This window comes from Desmodus rotundus, chromosome 7, assembly GCF_022682495.2.
Source record: "Desmodus rotundus isolate HL8 chromosome 7, HLdesRot8A.1, whole genome shotgun sequence".
NCBI lineage: Eukaryota > Metazoa > Chordata > Mammalia > Chiroptera > Phyllostomidae > Desmodus > Desmodus rotundus.
In genome coordinates this window covers 62,148,782-62,163,724 of record NC_071393.1, presented here as the reverse complement: position 1 = coordinate 62,163,724, position 14,943 = coordinate 62,148,782, and positions in this window count along the sequence as shown.

Sequence of the window (14,943 nt, the reverse complement as noted above, 5' to 3'; positions counted from 1 at the left end):
TCACTTCAGATTCTCCAGACACTGAAAGGATAGTAAAGGAAAATTATGAACAACATATGTCAATAAACTCTACAACTTAAATGAAATGGACAATTTCCTTGTCTGACACAAATTGCCATAGTCTTGTCAAAAAAATAGATAACCTAAAATGCAGATAAATAACCTATAGCTATTAAAGGAATTGAATTTATAATTGAAAAATTCACAACAAAACAGTAACAGCAAAAAGAATTCCAAGCCCCAATGGCATTACTGTGAATTGTCCCAAACATTTAAAGAAGAAATAATACCAGTTCTTTAGAAATTCTTCTATAAAATAGAAGAGAAAGGAATGTTTCTCAGCTCACTATGGGGTTAGCATTACCTTGATGCCAAAATCACACAATAACATTACAAAAAAAGAAAACTGCACATCAATAATCTTCATGAATATAGATGTAAAAATTCTCAACACAATTTTAGCAGGCTGAATCCAATAATATACAAAAAAGCTAATATGTATAATGACCATCTAGGGTTTATTCTGAAAGTGCAAATTTGATTAAATGTTTTTAGATGAAAAAAAGCTCTCGGAGAACCAAGATGGCGGCATAGGTAGACACACTGCGCCTCCTCACACAACCAGAACTGATAGAAAATCGAACGGCAAGGAAGTCCGACACCAAGGAAATAAAAAATAAACATTCATCCAGAGCTGTAGGAGGGGAGGAGACGGGCAGCCGGGGTGGAGAGGACTCGCGTTGCAGTGGCGGGACTGAGACTGGCGGAGTGTGGGAGGAACGGGGCAGGCAGTCTGACCACTGGCAGACCCTGAGGCCCCACATTCGCACAGATAAACCGAGAGGGCCTGACTCAGAGTGGCAGAGAACGGGGCAGGCAGAGCGGCGGGTAGCACCCCGCGGCCCCACATTCTCACACAGATAAACCGGACAAACGGCGGGGAACAAAGCAGACCGCACAACCCAGGGCTCCAGTGTGGGGAAATAAAGCCTCAAACCCCTGAGTGAAAACGCCCGTGGGGGTTGGGGCGGCAGCAGGAGAGACTCCCATCCTCACAGGAGAGGTCATTGGAGAGACCCAGCCATTCGGGAACCAGCACCAGAGGGGCCCAGTTTGATTGTGGGTAGCGGAGTGAAAGATTGATGTCCGGTGGAGAGTGGAGCGGGAACCATTGCTCTCTCTGGGACCCTCCCCCACGTACAGCGTCACAGCACAGTGACCAGACCAGCGTTATCCCTGCCCCGGGGAACACCCAAGGCTCCGCCCCTTTAAGTAACAGATGCGTCAAGACCAAAAAAAAAAAAAGGCCCAAATGACAGAACACTTCAAAGCTCCAGAAAAAATACAACTAAGCGAGGAAGAGATAGCCAACCTATTGGTTACACAGTTCAAAACACTGGTTATCAAGACGCTCACAGAATTGGTTGAATTTGTTCGAAAACTAGATGAAAAAATGAAGCCTATGCTAAGTGAAACAAAGGAAAATGTACAGGGAACCAATAGTGATGGGAAGGAAACTGGGACTCAAATAAATGGTGTGGACCAGAAGGAAGAAAGAAACATCCAACCAGAACAGAATGAAGAAACAAAAATTCGGAAAAATGAGGAGAGGCTTAGCAACCTCCAGGACATCTTGAAACATTCCAACGTCCAAATTATAGGGGTGCCTGAAGGAGAAGAGGAAGAACAAAAACTTGAAAACTTATTTGAACAAATAATGGAGAACTTCCCCAATCTGGCAAAGGAAATAGACTTCCAGGAAGTCCAGGAAGCTCAGAGAGTCCCAAAGAAGCTGGACCCAAGGAGGAACACACCAAGGCACACCATAATTACGTTACCTAAGATCACATCATAATTACATTAGCCAAGATTAAGCAGAAGGAGAGAATCTTAGAAGCAGCAAGACAAAAGAACACAGTTACCTACAAAGGAGTTCCCATAAGACTGTCAGCTGATCTCTCAAAAGAGACCTTACAGGCAAGAAGGGGCTGGCAAGAAGTATTCCAAGTCATGAAAGGAAGGGCCTACATCCAAGATTATTGTATCCAGCAAAGCTATCATTTAGAATGGAAGGGAAGATCAAGTGCTTCTCAGATAAGGTCAAGTTAAAGAAGTTCATCATCACCAAGCCCTTATATGAAATGTTAAAGGGATTTATCTAAGAAAAAGAAGATAAAAAATAGGAACAGTAAAAATGACAGCAAACTCACAGTTATTAACGACCACACCTAAAACAAAAACAAGAGCAAACTAGGCAAACAACTAGAACAGGAACAGAACCATAGAGATGGAGATCACATGGAGGGTTGTCAATAGGGGAGTGGGAGGGAGATGGGGGGGAAAGGTACAGAGAATAAGTAGCATAAATGATAGGTGGAAAATAGACAGGGGGAGGGTAAAAATAGTGTAGGAAATGTAGAAGCCAAATAACTTATAAGTATTACCCATGGACATGAACTATAGGGGGGGAATGTGGGAGGGAGGGGATGGGCAGGATGGAGTGGAGTGAGGGGGGGGAATGGGACAACTGTAATAGCATAATCAATAAATATATTTAAAAAAATGCTCTCTCATAGATGTAGGTAACAACTAGAGACTGAAATATTAAAATACCATTTTATAGGGATAATATTGGAAAACATGAAATAATTAAGATAATTTTACAAGATACATTAAGACCTGTATGCTGAAGAATGAAAAGTACTGCTGAAAAAACATTTAATGACTTAAATTAATAGAGATATATCGTGTTCATAGATTGGAAGACTCAATACTGCTTCCTCCAATGATCTTTAAGTCCCAAACAATCCCAATATAAATTCCTGCAGAGATTCTGTAGAAATTAACAAGGTGGTTCTAAAGCGTATATGATAATGCAAAGCCCTGGAAGACAAAACAATTTTTAAAGAGAATAATAAATTTGAAGGGCCACCCTAATTTTAAGACTTTGTATAAAAGTATATGTAATAATGACACTGGGTACTGGCAGAAAAACAGACATACTGGCATATATCAGGGTACCAGAATATATGAGCAAGTGATTTTTGACAAAAGCATCAAGGTAACTCAATGGAGAAGAGAGAGTTTTTCTTTTTTTATACAAGTGGTGCTAGAACAAATTATATGGAGAAAAACAACTTTGACATTTATGTCACGCCAAGTACAAAAATTAACTTGAAATGAATCATAGACCTAAATGCAAGAGGTAAACTACAAAACTTTTAGAAGTAAAAAAATTAGGAAAAGCATTTTTTGAGACCTTTGAATAGGCAAAAATTTTTTAAATGGGAACTTGAACATCAACATTAAAGACTTCTGCTCTTTAAACAGCATCGTTGAGAAATACAAAAGCTAAACAGAACTTGGGAGAAGATAGTTGCAAAACACATATTCAGCAAAATTATTTGTTTTCAGAATACATAAAGAATGCTTACAATTCAGTATTTAGAATAGACAACTTGATTTATAAAGAATAGACAACAGATTAAAAGACACTTCACAGAAAAAGATAGATACTTGGGATATAAGCCCATAAAAAGATGCTCAACATCATCTGCCATTAGGAAAATGCAAATTAAAACCAAAATGAGGTAAAACGACTAGAGTGGCTAATATTAAGAAGATTATCAGAATCAAACGGTGAGACACTATGGAGCAACTAGAACACTCATACATTGCTGATGATAATGCGAGATGATGACATCCTATGGAAAATATTGGAAGTTTGTTCAAAAGTTAATTATATACTTATAATATGGCTTAGTAATACCATTCCTAGGTATTTATGCAAGAGAATTAAAAATGTGTTTATAGAAAGACTTGCATGTATATGTTCATGTCAGTGTTATTAAAAATTGCCTCAAACTGGAAATTACCCAAATGTCTATTAATTGGACAAAAAAATTTGGTAACATGGGATATTATTCAGGGGTAAAATTAAACTACTACTGATACATGCAACAATATAGGTGAATCTCAAAAGCAAATGGTAAATGAATGAAGCCAGACCTATAAAACCACATACTGCATAATTTATTTATATAAAGCTCTAAAAGAGGTAAATATACAGTGAGAGAACAAACCAGTGAATTCTTTGACCTGTGGATGTATAACAGGGAATATTGGTCCCCCAAAATGGGGAAGTTCCCCCACTAACCTGGCTGGGAGAAGGGGAAGCATAGCAGGGCCATTTAGTTACTTTGCATATCTAAAGAACTTGGCCAGGGTTTTAGTAATGTTAAGTAGCTGTGCCTGCTGCACTCAAAGCCAGGGAGATGGGCATGACTCTAACTTGTGTTGTAGCCAGAGGTGCTTGCTGAGTGCCTGAGAGAGGCTTGGAGGCAGCTCCTGTGTCATGGGGTAATGCCTACCTGGACTAACAATGACAGCTGGGAAGGGCAGGTATAACCCAGTGTGGGAGGAGATGGAAATAGGGTTACTGGAGGAAGATCTACGCCAGGTTTAAACCCAAATGCAGGGCAGCCATTGCTTTCTTAACCATGTTGCTTGGGAGCAGAGAAGGGTGTCTTGGCCATGTAGTTTGAAAGGATGCAGAAGGATCCCCCCTGGCCCCCATGAGTATGCTATTGGGGAGTAAGAGCAGGAGCCTAGCCGAGCACAGATAACTGGAAGAAGACAGAATACAGACGGGAATCTGCCCAGCTAAGCTACAGACTTTTGTTTCTTTACCTGAGAGACGGTACCTCTGAATGGCCTGGTTTAGCAAGGGGAGGCAGGACTGTGTGTTTGTGGGTGTTCTTCATTCTAAGGGCATGAGATTTAACAGTAGAATTCTGCCATTATTCTAAACCTCTATAACTTTTGAATAAGTAATTCCTTTCTTTTTCATAAGACTCTGGCATTGGGAGTCACAGTTCTTAGCAGCAGCGGGCAATAGAACCCAGTGGTTCTGTTACAGGTGGGGGAAGGGTAGTAACTTCAAAGAGACACAAAGGAATTTGGGGGGATGATAGAAATATTCTATATCTTGATCATCACAGTGGTTACATAACTAGACATTTGTCAAAAATCATCAAACTATATACTTAACAGTGATGATTTTTTTCAAAGATTTTATTTATTTTGTAGAGAGAGAAGAGAGTGAGAAAGAGGGAGAGAAACATCAATCAATATATGAAACATTGATCAGTTGCCTCTTGCACAGCTGCAAGTGGGGACCCAGCCTGCAACCCAGGCATGTGCCCTGACTGAGAATTGAACCAGCAACCTTTTGGTTTGCAGTCTGGTGCTCAACTCGTTGAGCTACACCAGCCAGGACAACAATGGTAATTTTAAAAAAAATCCAGACCTGAGGATATACCAGGGGGAGAGAGAGAGAAACATCAATGTAAGGGAGAAACATCGATTGGTTGCCTTCCATTTGCACCTGGAGACCAGGGATGAAACCTGCAGCCCAGGTATGTGCCCTGACTGAAGATCAAACCCACAACTTTTTGGTGCATGGGACGATGCTCCAAGTGACTGAACCACTTGGCCAGGGCAATGGTGAATTTTATTGTATGTAAATTGTACCTCAACAAAGCTGATTAAAATAACAATTGTTATATTCTTTTGAAAAGAAGAGAACAAAGGAAACTGTGTGTTTTAATCATATTCCACTGCAGCAGAACAAGATGGAGCACAAAGAAAAGCTTCAGAACCTGGACCATTCAAAAGCTGAGGAAATACCGATCTTGAGGACACACCAGAGTCTTGTTTCTCGCTGGGCCCTGGGGCACAGGTTTTGGAAGCAGCAGTAGCTGCTTCCATTTAGGAATCTTCTGAGAGTGATTTTCCTACCGAAACTAATGTGAGATAAGGGAGAAACCTTCCCTTGGAAGCAGACTTCCCGGGTCTGAATATTTTCACTACGAGAAACAGTGACAACTACCACTGTGGCAGAGGACTGAACACGCCTCTCCACAAGAGACAGAGGAGGCTAAGTCCTAGGGTGGAACCCGCATTCACTTCAGCAGCAGGTGCCAGAAGCACAGGGCTCCACAGCAAATAGAAATTAAGATGGTTTTAGTATATTGGATTGGAAAGAAAGACATCATAAAATAAGACCCAGTGCCTGGGACTGCCACCATTACAGATTTCTAGACTTTGTTAGGAGGGAGCCATGTCTCAAATTCCACCCTCAATTTGCTGAGATAGAGTCCACTGATAGGCTTTCTGTCCCCTCCTCCTAATACAGTGTCATAAAGGTCATATTCTTCCAACAAAGACTTAGACCAGCACTGTGACAAAGCTGCAATCAAGGATTCTGTTCCATTTTTGTCTGTTCACTCTATCCTGTCTATTCCCTCTCAGAAATCACTGAATCTCTGCTATGGTCTTTGGCAATAATAAGTGGAGAATTCTGGGAATATAATTTATGTGGGATGTCTCCTAACTGCTAAGGCTTGACTTGCTTTCTAAAACAAGTGGGTGTGAGATTGGTAGTTTGATAATCTTTAGTATTCTCTTAGATCTCCTCAAAAGTGAGGTGCATGTGAGCACAGTTGAACTATTAAGATCCTAAGAGAACTACTCTGATTCCAGTGGAAGAGGACACAACTGTAGCTGCTAAAAGAAGAACAGGTCTACTTAAGTAGGGACTCCGAAGAATAAGAAATTATGCAGAATGGGGTTTGGGACTTTAATATCTTTTGGCTTTTAACACAAAGGTAAAGTAATTTGATTTTAGACTTTAATATGCAGGGAATTTAATTTTGGAGTTGTCATTTCAACCTGGGAAATTCATGATGGAGGAGGCTTATACTCAAATTTGGAATATTTTTTTGTTGACATTTAATTGGAATATTTTAATGTTGTCATTTAATTTCACCAAAGAATCTCTAGTGAGCTATTTTGGACAATGTGGCGGGACATAATTTAAGACAGGAAATAGATTAGGAAGTGCTCAAGTCCAATATGACTTGATGTTTTAAATTTACATTATGATCCATCACACAGCTTTCTGGGGACAAAATTCATCACTGTGCATTGACAGTCCCATGAAAGAACAGTGATCAATATTAAGGGATAAACCTCATGAAGTGGGAGCTACACTACTCTGGTAGACTGCAGAATGACTCCTTTGCCTGGATGGGCTACCACATTCCTGCTAGACCAGAATGAGGTGTTAAACCCAATAGAAGATGATAGAAGGAAGCACCCCTTTTTCTTCTTGATTTCAATGTTTGTCAAGGTTGAGAACCATTGCTTGAGAGCAGTGATTCAGCATCACCTGGGAACTCATTAGAAATGCAAATTATCAGGCCTTACCCAGCCTACTGAATCAGCAACTTTAAAGCCAGCCCAGGATTCTGTTTGTACAAGCTCTCCAGGTGATTCTGATACATACTCAAGTTTGAGAACCACTTGAGTAGCGTAACTCTGCTGGTCTCTTGCCTCTTTCCTACCTATTACTGGTGAGTTGGGGAAAGATGGGAGTGACCTATCAGATGAAAGGATTTGAGAGAAGAAACTGGGCATGGGAGGTGCTTCTGACAATTCTTTTTTTTTTTTTTTTAATTTTTATTGATATTCAATTACAGTTGTATGCCTTTTCTCCCCATCCCTCCACCCCACCCCACCCAAACCCACCTCCCTCCCCCACCTTCACCCTCCCCCTTGATTTTGTCCATGTGTCCTTTAAAGTAGTTCCTGTAATCACCTCTCCTCACTGTTTCCTCCCCACTCCCCCTGGCTATTGTTAGATTGTTCTTAACTTCAATGTCTCTGGTTATATTTTGTTTGATTTTTTTTCTGTTGATTATGTTCCAGTTAAAGGTGAGATCATACGGTATTTGTCCCTCACCACCTGGCTTATTTCACTTAGCATAATGCTCTCCAGTTCCATCCATGCTGTTGCAAAGGGTATAAGCTCCTTCTTTCTCTCTGCTGCGTAGAATTCCATTGTGTAAATATACCATAGTTTTTGGATCCACTCATTTGCTGATGGGCACTTAGGTTGCTTCCAGTACTTGGCTATTGTAAGTTGTGCTGCTATGAACATTGGGGTGCATTGGTTCTTTTGGATTGGTGTTTCAGGGCTCTTAGGGTATAATCCCAGCAGCGGAATTGCTGGGTCAAAGGGCACTTCCATTTTTAGTTTTCTGAGGAAGTTCCATACTGTTTTCCACAGTGGCCTCACCAGTCTGCATTCCCACCAACAGTGCACTAGGGTTCCCTTTTCTCCACATCCTCTCCAACATTTGTTTGTTGATTTGTTTATGTTGGCCACTCTGACTGGTGTGAGGTGGTACCTCATTGTGGTTTTAATTTGCATCTCTCTGATGGCTAGTGATGCTGAGCATCTTTTCATATATCTCTGGGCCCTCTGTATGTCTTCCTTGGAGAAGTGTCTGTTCAAGTCCTTTGCCCATTTTTTAATTGGGTTGTTTGTCTTCCTGGAGTATGGTCGTGTGAGTTCTTTATATATTTTGGAGATCAGGTCCTTGTCTGAGGTATCATTGGCAAATATGTTTTCCCATACTGTTGGTTCTCTTTGTATTTTAATGCTGTTTTCTTTAGCCATGCAGAAGCTTTTTATTTTGATGAGGTCCCATTTGTTTATTTTTTCCTTTATGTCCCTTGCTTTAGGGGACATGTCTGTGAGGATGTTGTTGCATGGAATGTCTGAGATTTTCCTGCCAATGTTTTCCTCTAGGACTTTTATGGTGTTACGACTTATATTTAAGTCTTTTATCCACCTTGAATTTATTTTTGTGTATGGCGTAAGTTGGTGATCGAGCTTCATTTTTTTGCATGTAGCTGTCCAAATCTCCCAACACCATCTGTTGAAGAGGCTGTCTTTGTTCCATTTTATGCTCCTGCCTCCTTTGTCAAATATTAATTGACTGTAAACACGTGGGCTTATTTTTGGACTCTCTGTTCTGTTCCATTGGTCTATGTGCCTGTTTTTAGGCCAGTACCAGGCTGTTTTGATTACAGTGGTCTTGTAATACAGTTTGATATCAGGTATTGTGATCCCTCCTGCTTTGTTCTTCTTCCTCAAAATTGCTGCAGCTATTCGGGGTTGTTTATAGTTCCATAAACATTTCTGAAATGTCTGTTCTATATCTGTGAAATATGTCATTGGTACTCTAATAGGGATTGCATTGAATCTATAAATCACTTGGGTAGTATGGCCATTTTGATTATGTTAATTCTTCCAATCCATGAGTATGGTTCATGCTTCCATTTGTTTGTGTCTTCCTTAATTTCTTTCTTCAGTGTTGTGTCATTTTCTGAGTACAGGTCTTTTATCTCCTTGTTTAGGTTGATTTCTAGGTACTTTATTTTTCTTGTTGCTATATCAACTGGGATTTTTTTCCTGATTTCTGTTTCTGCAGTTTCGTTGTTGGTATACAGGAATGCCTTTGATTTCTGAGTATTGACGTTGTATCCAGCTGTTTTGCCAAATTCATTTATTAGGTCAAGTAGTTTTTTGGGGGAAGTCTATAGGATTTTCTATGTACACTATCATGTCATCTGCAAACAGTGACAGTTTCATTTCCTCCTTTCCAATTTGGATGCCTTTTATTTCTTTTTCTTGTCTGATTGCTGTGGCTAGGACTTCCAATACTATGTTGAATAGGAGTGGTGAGAGAGGGCATCCTTGTCTTGTTCCTGATCTTAGTGGGAAAGCTCTAAGTTTTTGTCCATTGAGTATGATGTTGGCTGTAGGTTGCCCATATATAGCCTTTATGATGTTGAGGAATGCTCCCTCTATTCCCACTTTGCTGAGTGTTTTTATCAGAAATGGGTGCTGTATCTTATCAAATGCTTTTTCCACATCTATTGATATGATCATGTGATTTTTGTCTTTGCTTTTGTTTATGTGGTGTATTATGTTTATTGATTTGTGAATATTGTACCATCCTTGAATCCCTGGGATGAATGCCACTTGGTCATGGTGTATGATCTGTTTAATGTATTGCTGGATGCAGTTTGCCAATATTTTGTTGAGAATTTTAATGTCTATGTTCATCAGCGATATTGGCCTGAAGTTTTCTTTCTTCATTGTGTCTTTATCTGGTTTTGGGATTAAGATGATGCTGGCTTCATAAAAAGAGTTTGGGAGTCTTCCATCATTTTGGATTTTTTCGAATAGTCTGTGAAGGATAGGGGTTAGTTCTTCCTTAAATGCTTTGTAGAATTCTCCTGTGAAACCATCTGGTCCAGGGCTTTTGTGTGTTGGGAGTTTTTGATGACTGCTTCAATTTCATCTGCTGTTATTGGTCTGTTCAGGTTTTCTGCTCCTTCTTCATTCAGTTTGGGAAGATTATATTTTTCTAGAAATGCTGACACTTCTTTCTGTAGTCCCTTCTGTTTTTTCTTTCTTTGGGAAATACGTCACTACAAACAATATGCAGTTTTGACCTCTTTCTCCCCACCACGTGGCAAGCTTGAAGGGCAGGCACTGCCCCCAATAGGAGATGCTTAAAAACCTGGGAAGTTTATTTTAAGCAATAGTAATAAATCCATATGCTTTCTATGCCCAAGCCAGGTTCCCAAGAGCTGTATCATTAATAATTGATTTCCATCTGTCTGACTCCTGTATTTACCTTTCAGTTGGTCCTAAACTTGGGCAGGCAAAAGAGAGGTTATTAATTGGGTCCTCTCAGGGAAGAGTGTGGCACATGTGCCATCCTTGAACTAGGCTAGTTAGGATGTTTTGAACCCCACTAAACACCCTGACGTGTGAAGGTGCAAAAAGAAAACAGAAATTATTTACTAATGTCTGCTGTCTGAATGCTGTCAGAACATTTCTAAGCAGCTCCATTAACATGAATTCATTTGCTTTAAAAAAGCAAATTTTAGAGAGACAGAAGAAGAAGGGGAGACAGAGAGAGACAGGTAGACAGAGACAGATAGAGAGAGAAAGAGATTGAATTTTATTGTTCTACTCATCTGTGCATTCACTGATTGCTTCTTGTATGTGCTCTGACTGGGGATTGAACCCATAACCTTGGTGTATTGGGATGATGCTCTAAACAGCTGAGCACCCAGCCAGTGCTGAATTCATCTGCTTTTAAGAAACAGAGTTAAGGAAAAGAATATTATTCACATTATAGGTTGGGACTCTCTATCAGGAAGTGGCAAAGACTCAAATTAGTTCATTACATTGTCTGTTAGACACAGATGTGCTTTCAAAAGTAAAAGCTCATGTCAACTTTTAGCCTCTCTGAATATATATGGGATGTATCACTATCCATTTATGATCACAGATATCAAGAGTCATTCGAACTTGGGAGAGTTCTAAAATGGAAGACATTTCCAAAATTGGGTAGACACAAGCAGCTAGAAAATGTCCTCAACCTGATTTTCAAGTTTTATGATTGAAAACATGTACATTTCCCTTTCTATGACAAAGTTTTGTGATTAACTGTGCAATTTCTTTTCTTTTTATAGCCCCTGGGTCTCTAAGATTAAATTAGCTACATGTCAATAAATTCTGTTTTTATTATTTCAAAATAACTTTGCTACTTCCTAAGATTAATTGCTGAAGTTTAGATGACGACACAGCCTCAGGGAAGAGGATAAAATATGATGGTAGTTAGTGCAGGCTTTTGTGTCTTATTGAATCTTTTCCTGGTGAATTGTTTCCTTAACATTTCTCCTAAAGTGAAGATTTGTTTGGAATCAGCCATTATGGAAATTAACATGCAGAACCTGGAAATACAAATAATCCAGTTCAATGACCCCCCGGGATCCTGTGCAATTTGGCTCAACACTGAGGTCCACCTTCAGGATGGATGAAGCTAGGAAGAAGGCCAATGGTGATAGCAAGATCCATCATGGCTGATGCCCAGAGAGAAAATCAGATCAGAGTAATATTGCAGCCTATCCTGGGTTTATAAACATGTTATGCTAATTGCACTCCAAAACTTCATTTATTATCAGTTGTTCAGAACTTAAAAAATTAAGTCATCTTATCTACAGAGATTAGGCCGCTGGTCTAGCCTGCAGGGGCACTTGATCCAAATTTGACTGCACATTTACAATGAAATACTATACATTTGCAATAAAGAGTGGGGTTATTGCAGCATTGTAATTCAGCCAAACAAAAGAGATGATGAATATCATATAGCTGTTGTTGACTTTGAGTGTTTTCAAGGACAAAGGGATAGAAACATAATTTTGATAAAATTCTGAACAGGATTTCCATGCACTTTCAAGTGTTATAGGATTTGATGACACTGATACCTTCAGTGTAGTTTTCTTTTACCAAAAATTTCCAGAAAATTTAAAGTAATTGCTTCTGTTTTCTCAAAATAAAGTGGCTTCTAAAGGGGAAACATGTTTCCTTAAGGTATCCAGGCCAGAGTTGAAAGAGCAGGAGGGTTGGGGTGTGTGCATGAGAGAGTGTCTTAAATGTGACAAATTGTGTTGCTTAGATAGACTTACCAGAGTGTGACAGCTGGAGAGTCTATAAAGAAAAGTAAAGAGGATGGCATGGGCAGTCCCCTGGAGGCGATTTATAAATGAAAAGAAAGAAAATTTGGTTGAATGAATGAATTCCTTAAATTGCTCTTAGATGGTGCTCACCCAGGACTGTGCCACTTCTTGATTTGGGGGAAACTCAAGTAGTCTCCAGAAGGCTGGGTGGTAGGCACTTTGCAAATGTCCTTTGTGTTTTTAAGGGAGCTTATAAGGTGAGTGTTCATAACTAGGAGGGAGCCAGGAAACTGGTTTGCCTATGGGCTAGACCAGCTAAGTTTTGGCCATGCCAGTACCTTGTAGCCTTGGGTATCATTCAGAGGCAAATCTGAAACTTTTACATACTTACAGTGCCTTGGACTCACTACTGAATTCTTGGCCTGGGTTGATATATCCCCTTCTTTTTATGGGCTCAGCCAGCTTCTAGTTGGCAAGGCAGTCAAAGCAATGAGTGGGGGGACCACTGCCTTTTTACAAATTGCTCATGCATTTTCAAGGGTGCCTGTTGGCCGCTGATAGTGGCAGCTTCCTTAGACCTCCTACTGGATAGTGCTCTTGGACATGGTTGCTGAAGAGGCAGCAAATGAACTGAACTCCTTGTCCAGTATGTCAGATCAAAAGCAAACTGGCAGGGCTGTGCCAAGTTTAAGTCACAAAAAATGGCCTGAAGAAAGTGAATGTAAGTGTAAGCACAGCTACTCTCTGCAAGGATAGGCAGTCCCTATCGGTTCTGTGACCATCTGCTGCAGAGCACATTGTCCTGGAGCTGAAAACCAATTTGAGAAAAGGTAGGTATGTAGGGGTTAGAGCTCAGCTAGGAGTTCTGAGCCATAGCAAAGTGTCAGAGAAAACCTCAGTGGATAGGAGACAAGAACTATCCTAGGATTCATTTCTGAAAGGCAAAGAGATGCGTATGATAGGCATATGGTTTACAGAGAGTCATAATTAGCAATCAAATTCCTTTTGTAAACAGAACACTGCATTCCTATTTGCAATGGTTTAAGTGCATTTTGAGAACCAAGTCTCACAGAGTGGGTTAATTCTGAGCCACTCTTGTAAATGAGTTTCCTGAGACTTTCAGAGGAAAGCCCCAAATCCAGTTTTTAGAAGGACAAGCACATTTAAATGGAAAATCTGATCCTCTGTCTGATAGCATCTGGCATTTCCACTTTGGCTTACTTATTTGCAAATTAAACTTTCTACAGAAAGCTTCTGGAGAAGTTCAATGATAAGCTTTTATTCTTTTCCTGTGAATGTCAGCAGTGATCAAAGGCCTTATCCCAAAATTAATAATGAGAAGCTGTCCTGATAACCTAAAATACTCAAAAAGTCCCAAACTAGTTCAGGAAATTTTGTGATAAATACACATGTATATGTAAATACAGAAGGCATTTGCTGCACTCTGGTTCTAATCTTCCCTGAGTCAGGGCTTTGGGACACCACTGTGCCATTATTTCGTAGTTCTTAGCAGTGCCTAGGCATTCGGGTTAGCATTCATTCTGATCTCTTTTCTTCTTCTCTTCCACCTGTATCATCATTCCAGCTTCCTTCCTCATCCCTAGGAAGCAGGCTTCCAAATCACTCCAGTGATGAGTTGATAATTGATGGGTCCTGTCCCTTTGAGGATTATTTTGTCTTCTTCCTTTCCATAAAGTCCCTTTAGGTTCTGAATTGTAGAACTAGGGATAATCTCCCCACTCTCTAGCCTTTATCCCCTCTGAATGTCTCTAGTATCTAGCTTTGTACAAAAGCTAACACAAAAAATTGGCACTACCATTTTGTGAAACTGGGAGTATCTGCAAAAGCCACTTATGTACACATCCTATGAGCCAGCAGTTCTACCACTTGGTACAGTAACGCCCAACAAAAATGGGTATACATGCGCACAGCAGAGGTGTACATGAATGCTCATACTGGCACTGTTCAGAATGATAAAAAGCTGAAATGAACCCATAATAAGTAATTGATTAAAATTGTGGTATATTTATAAATAAAATACAGCAGTGAGAATGAACAAACTGCAAAAACAACAACATGAGTTACCTTCACAAACATAATGTTCAGCAAAGGAAGCCAGAGTTTATACTGTGTGGGTGGGTGTCTGTATTTGAAAATAGACAAAACTAACCTATGGTGTTCCAAATCAGGATAGTAGGGATGTAAGTGCTAGTTACATTACAATAAAATTTTACTTTAAAAGAAAGCCCCAAACACTAAAATTATTCTGAGATACATTCATCTTTTTCCAAAAATAGAATCGTTTTTGCACAAAACTAAACTGAATAGCAAGCTCAGTTCCACAAGTGAACAAGCAAGCTATCAGCAGTTATTATTACTAGAGTAACTAGTAAAGCTTGGGACCTGGCTAACAGCATTTCTAGAAGAGGCAAGCATAAGACATACAAATTTTCACAAATATTTGAGAACCTATTGTGTACTAGGCACTGTGTTGGATACTGGGGTTAAAGCAATGGCCTCAGAGAGCTTTTTGTCTATTCCATTCCTAGACTT